Genomic DNA, 7,394 nt, shown 5'->3' on the forward strand with positions numbered 1-7,394 from the left:
GCTCTCTATGCTCTGTATGATGGTCCCCACAGCTCCCTATGCACTGTATGATGGTACCCACAGCTCCATATGCACTGGTATCATGGTCCCCACAGCTCCCTATGCTCTGTATGATGGTCCCCACAGCTCCCTATACACTGTATGATGGTCCCCACAGCTCCCTACACACTGCATGATGGTCCCCACAGCTCCTTAGATACTGTACGATGGTCCCCACAGCTCCCTAGACACTGTATGATGGTCCCCACAGCTCCCTACACACTGTATGATTGTCCCCACAGCTCCTTAGATACTGTATGAGGGTCCCCACAGCTCCCTAGACACTGTATGATGATCCCCACAGCTCCCCCATTCACTGTATGATGCCACAGCTCCATATGCTCTGCATGATGGTCCCCACAGCTCCCTATGCACTGTATGATGGTCCCCACAGCTCCCTATGCACTGCATAATGGTCCCCACAGCTCCCTATGCACTGTATGATGGTCCCCACAGCTATCTACGCTCTGCATGATGGAACCCACAGCTCCCTATGCACTGTATGATGGTCCCCACAGCTATCTACGCTCTCTATGATGGTCCCCACAGCTCAATATGCACTGTATGATGGTCCCCACAGCTCCTTAGATACTGTATGATGGTCCTCATACTTCCCCATACACTGTATGATGGTCGCATAGTTCCCTACACACTGTATGATGGTCCCCACAGCTCCCTAGACACTGTATGATGGTCCCCACAGCTCCCTATGCTCTGCATGATGGTCCCCACAGCTCCCTATGCTCTGCATGATGGTCCCCACAGCTCCCTATGCACTGTATGATGGTCTCCACAGCTCCCTATGCATTGTCTGATGGTCCCCACAGCTCCCTATGCACTGTATGATGGTCTCCACAGCTCCCTATGCATTGTATGATGGTCTCTACAACTCCTTATAACTGGCATGATGGTCCCTACAACTCCCTATATCCTGTATAATTGCCCTCACAGCCCCATATATACAGTACTGTATGATGGCCCCCGCAGCCCAATATATATTGTATGATGGCCCCCACACCCACTTGTACACTATATTATGGCCCCTACAGCTCCCTTTATACTGTATGATGGCCCCACAGCCCCTTATAAACTGTATTCTGGCACCCACTCCCCATTTTATATAATATGATGGTCCCACTGCCCCTTATATATAGCATGATGACTCCCATAGCCCCTTATAGTATGATGGCACCCACACCCCTTATATATACAGGTGCATCTCACTAAATTACAATATCATCAAAAAGTTTATTTATTTTAGTTCTTCAATGCTGAAAATGAAACTCATATATTCTATAAAGTCATTACAATCAAAGTGATCTATTTCAAGTGTTTATTTCTGTTAATGTTGATGATTATGGCCAGGGGTGCACATAGAAATCATGAGACCCCATAGCAGAAGTTCTAATTGGACCCCCCCCACCAAAAAAATAAATGAATATTTGTCTGTGTCACAGAAGAGCCGATCTCACAACTTTCCAGCCTTTACTTCGTTTTTCTAATTTTCCTCCTACTGAAGTCCTAGATCCCTCTTTCATTGCCCCCATGAAGTATGATGCCAATAAAAGTGCCCCCCAAACACAGTATGATACCCCCATGGTGCATTCCTCCACATTAGCCTCTAGATGAACAGTATAATGACCTTATTGTACCCCACTTCAACTCCCAAGGCAAAGTATGGTGACCCTAACACTGTATGATTCCCCCAACTGTGACCCCCACACAGCCCTCCAAACAGTATAATGGGCCTACATACAGTATAATGGCCCACACTAGCCCTCCAAACAGTATAATGGCCCCACACAGCCCTCCAAACAGTATGATGGACCCCACACAAACCTTCATACCATATAATTGCTTTCATACAGTATAACGGCCCCCCACATAGCCCTCAAAATATCATAATGGCCCCACATAGACTTCCATATAGTATAATATGCCAACCACAATCCTCCATATAGTATAATGCAGCCTTCAAAATCCTCCATATAGTATAATGCACCCCCCATAATCCTCCATATAGTATAATGAACCCCCCATAATCCTCCATATAGTATAATGAACTTCCCATGGTCCTCAATAGAATATAATGCACTCCCCATAGTCCTCCATACAGTATATTTCACACCCCAAAGGGTAAAATGCAGCCCCCATATAGTATAATGCAAAACACAGTCCTGCAGTATTATGGGCACCACGTACTCACTGATTTTAAAATAACGTATGTTTTAAATGAGACGACCCGAGTATAAGCCGAGGCCCCTAATTTTACCACAAAAAAACTGGGAAAACGTATTGAGTTGAGTATAAGCCTAGGGTGGGAAATGCAGCAGCTACTGGAAAATTTCACCATCCTGGTATGTATGGCTCCCTTATCACCAATCCTGGTATCTATGGCACCCCTCATCCCCCAATCCTGGTACATATGGCACCCCTCATCCCCCAATCCTGGTATGAATGGCCCCCACTCATCCCCCAATCCTGGTATGCATGGCTACCCCTCATCCACCAATCCTGGTATGCATAGCACCCCTCATCCCCCAATCCTGACATGCATGGCCCCCCTCATCCCCAAATCCTGGTATGCATGGTCTCCTCATCCCCCAATCCTAATATGAATGGTCTCCTCATCCCGCAATCCTGGTATGTATGGCCTCTTCATCCCCCAATCCTGGTATGCATGGCCTCTTCATCCCCCATTCCTGGTATATATGGCCCCCCTTATCCCCAATCCTGGTATGCATGGCACCCCTCATCCCCCAATCCTGGTTTGTGTGGCCTCCTCATCCCCCAATCCTGGTATCTGTGGCCTCCTCATCCCCCAATCCTGGTATGTGTGGCCTTCTAATTCCCCAATCCTGGTATGTGTGGCCCCCTCATCCCCCAATCCTGGTATGTGTGGCCTCCTCATCCCCCAATCCTCGTATGTGTGGCCTCCTCACCCCCCAATCCTGGTATGTATGGCCTCCTCACCCAATCCTGGTATGTGTGGCCCCATCACTGCACACACAAAAAATAAACACTTATACTCACCTTCCTTCCTCACCTCTGCTCCAGAGCTGCTGTGTTCTGTCTGCCAGCAGCTCATGCTGGTATCTGAGCAGCGTGAGCTCTCAGTTGTCGAGGTGAGCTGCTGCTGCTGCCGGCATATTCACTCCTCTCCATGCCGGGACTATGAGCGTTGACAAGCGTGAATATGCATTCTCTTTAGTAGCGGGCACTGTAAGCAGGAGCCACGGCTCAGCGCTCCTCTGTGCCCGCTACTAAAGAGAATGAATATTCCCTCTTCTCCACGCCCATGGAAGTGGAGAAAAGAGAACATTTCCCTTTAGCAGCGGGCACACGTGGTAGCTACAGCAGCCGCTACTGCGTGTGCCCGCTCCTCCGCCGTCGCAACCTCCCACCCCCCCCAATACTCACCTATCCTCCTCGCTCCCCCGTGGCTCACGGGCCCCATAGCAGTGGTGTGGCCTGCCACCATTGGTGGTACGCCACTGATTATGGCTTATAGTCAATGAAATCACAAAAGTCATTATCTCAGTAAATTAAAATACTTTATAACATCAGCTTGAAAAATGTTTTTAAAATCCAAAATGTTGTCCTACTGAAATGTATGTTCAGTAAATGCACTCAATACTTGGTCTGGGCTCCTTTTGCATCAATTACTGCATCAATGCGGTGTGGCATGGAGGCGATCAGCCTATGGCACTGCTGAGGTGTTATGGAAGCCCAGGTGGCTTTGATAGCAGCCTTCAGCTCGTCTGCTTTGTTGGGTTTGGTGTCTCTTATCTTCGTCTTGACAATACCCCATAGATTCTCTATAATAGATTCTCTATGGGGTTAAGGTCATGTGAGTTTGCTGACCAATTAAGCAGAGTGATACTGTTGTTTTTAAACCAGTTATTGGTACTTTTGGCAGTGTGGACAGGTGCCAAGTCCTGCTGGAGAATGAAATTTCCATCTCCAAAAAGCTTGTCGGCAGAGGGAAGCATGAAGTGCTGTAAAATTTCCTGGTAGACGGCTTTGCTGACTTTGGTGTTGATAAAACACAGTGGACCTACACCAGCAGATGACATGGCTCCCCAAACCATCACTGATTGTGGAAACTTCACACTAGACCTGCAGCAGCTTGGATTGTGGCCTCTTCACTCTTCCTCCAGACTCTGGGACCTTGATTTCCAAAGGAAAATTGTAACTCTGGGACCTTGTGGATGGTGTCAATGACTGCCTTCTTGGCATTTGTCAAGTCAGCAGTCTTCCCCATGATTGTGGAGCCTACTGAAACAGAATATGGGACATTTTTAAACACTTAGGAAGCAGTTGCAGGTGTTTTTTGTTAATTATTCTAATTTACTGAGATAATGACTTTAGTGTTTTCATTGGCTGTAAGCCATAATCGTCAACATTAACAGAAATAAACACTTGAAATAGATCTCTCTGTTTGTAATGACTCTATATAATATAGGAGTTTCACTTTTTGTATTGAAGAACTGAAATAAATTAACTTTTTGATGATATTCTAATTTAGTGAGATGCACCTGCATATGATGACTGTTGCCCCCAGTGGAATATATGCGGTGTCTATTTTGGGATATTTTAGTACACCCATGATGATACTATAGACAGCCATTATACCTGGAATGGCCCCTTCCTTGCGTGCCTGGCTTTTTTTCGCTTACATGTCTAACAATCACATATGTGTTGCGTCCCTTCCCCCATCATCCTATTCTTCTATTGCTGAATAGATATGATAGATTTTATACTCCCTGGACTCCTTTGATGGTCTTTTACCCTGCGGGGTTTTCTTTCATATATAGACTCACTGTGTGGTGGTGATGGTAGAGGACATTGTGTAGCAGGATCATTTTGGCCTTGTATAGTAGTAATTTTGGGAATATTGGTCTTTGTATAGTGTATTATAGATTAGTAACAGTGGTATACTGTAATTATATATGTATAAATCCTCTTTTAAGTGGCGGGGGGGGTTATATGGGGAAACATGTACTTTGGGGCTGGGGTCCCTGATCTCTTAGGACCCCAGCAACGCTCATGCACTGGGGAAAAGCAGGGTCTGGAGCCACTTTAATATGATCATTTTATGGATATGACGCCAAAGAAACTAATGAAGTGCTTTGCAAAGTGCCATAATTTTCACAATTCTGAAAAAAGATTGTAAGTTTAGTTCCACTATAAGTGATGTTAATTCTCTTATGAGAGCTAACCTTCTGAGACAATTTATCACTGCGGTGTGTGAATTGTCACATTAAGCTTTGCTACATCTATACATAGTGAAGTTCAGGATCAAAATGCTGCAGGTCCCATCTCTTCTACAGAACAATCCCATGGAAATAAAGCTGATCATTTTATCAGATGGGATCATTAGACCTTTCCTGGTTGGATCCTTTGTTTCTGGTGGTTTCTTTCCCAGGTCGTCATTAAGGCCCTTTACAATAAGCTCCAAAAACTCATCGGACTTTCTGAATCTTTCAAGCGTTTTCTCCATCACAGAAAGGACAGAAAGGACGCGCTTATCCTGGCAGAAGAGAATCAGAGATATATTGTTCTACATCTCCCAGATGTTTGGATTTATCTACAGACTAATGATTAATCTCGGATGAAGAATGTTAATATTATAAGAGATCACAATTTTGGGGTAAAATTATTCAATTTTAAAAAAAAAAAAATATATATAGCAATTACATTATTCTGACAAGACCAATTTTTTGTTTTTTTCCTCCCCTTTTTCCCAAAAAATATAACTTTGTTTTTTCATTCACATAGACGGAGGGCTTGTGTTTTGTGGGACTAGTTGTTGTTTGGAATGACAACATTCAATTTAGCACATAAAGTATTGAAAAATGGGGAAAAAATCAAAGTAAGGTTATTATTTTTGTTTGTTTGGGGTTTTTTTATGAACATTTAAAATAAAATGTGGTTTGTGAGACCATTTTCATCTTGCGAAGACCTAATTTTATAAAATGATCCCATTGATGGAGTTGTCGGCTTCTTCTTGTGGAGAGATCAGTAGTTACAAGTTTCTGATTGCATTTTTGGGAGGGAAGTAGAGAGACCCAAAAACCACAACCACAACCCTGGCACTTTACTGTCCTTTACAGCATTGACCCAACGTGTAATAGATTTATATGTAATGAAAGATTGCACTTATGTCAATGCAGCAGAAACAAATATTGTTTTACGCTTTTTCTTTTTTATAGTTGGCCAGAAAACCGCAGAACCTTCAGCAGAAAATGACATGAATGAGAACATCTGCCCGGCTTGTACCGGATCCGGGGGTGTTACGTACAAGGCGAAGGTCCCAGAATAAGGATTTGCTTCATTTTGGTGCAGAGTTTCTAGTAGTTTCTGGTTACTACTGTTACAGGCACATGCCGTCTGCATAATACAGCCAGCACCGCCTCAACCCCTCCATGCATGTGGACCCCGGCACAAACACCCAGGTACATCCTTTTATGCTAAGACATTAATAATTCTACAATTATCACACACAACTTATATACAGAAACCCCCCAACCGTCCCCGATCCAATGGGACTGTCCGGCTGTCGCTGGAGGTCGGGGCTATGTCCTGACGAGCTGTGTTCTGTCAGGACGGTCAGTGTAGTACAAGAAAGTCTCATGCCATGCATGCTGCTGTGATCGCTCCTGGAGAGGGGCAGCATCCGCTCCGTACACCTCGTACACGCCCGGCTCCGCTCCGCACGCCTGGCTCCGCTCCGCACGCCTCGCACACGCCCGGCTCCGCTCCGTACGCCTCGTACACACACGGCTCCGCTCCGTACACCTCGTACACGCGCGGCTCCGCTCCGTACACCTCGTACACGCGCGGCTCCGCCCCGTACACCTCGTACACGCGCGGCTCCGCTCCGTACACCTCGTACACACGCGGCTCCGCTCCGTACACCTCGTACACGCGCGGCTCCGCCCCGTACACCTCGCACACACGCGGCTCCGCCCCGTACACCTCGCACACACGCGGCTCCGCCCCGTACACCTCGTACACACGCGGCTCCGCCCCGTACACCTCGTACACACGCGGCTCTGCTCCGTACACCTCGTACACACGCGGCTCTGCTCCGTACACCTCGTACACACGCGGCTCCGCCCCGTACACACGCGGCTCCGCCCCGTACACCTCGTACACACGCGGCTCCGCTCCGTACACCTTGTACACACGCGGCTCTGCTCCGTACACCTCGTACGCGCGCGGCGCCGCTCCGTACACCTCGTACACTCACGGCTCTGCTCCGTACACCTCGTACACACGCGGCTCTGCTCCGTACACCTCGTACACACACGGCTCTGCTCCGTACACCTCGTACACACGCGGCTCCGCTC

Source organism: Phyllobates terribilis, unplaced genomic scaffold (assembly GCF_046119375.1).
Source record: "Phyllobates terribilis strain yellow unplaced genomic scaffold, ASM4611937v1 Scaffold_156__1_contigs__length_4398808, whole genome shotgun sequence".
NCBI lineage: Eukaryota > Metazoa > Chordata > Amphibia > Anura > Dendrobatidae > Phyllobates > Phyllobates terribilis.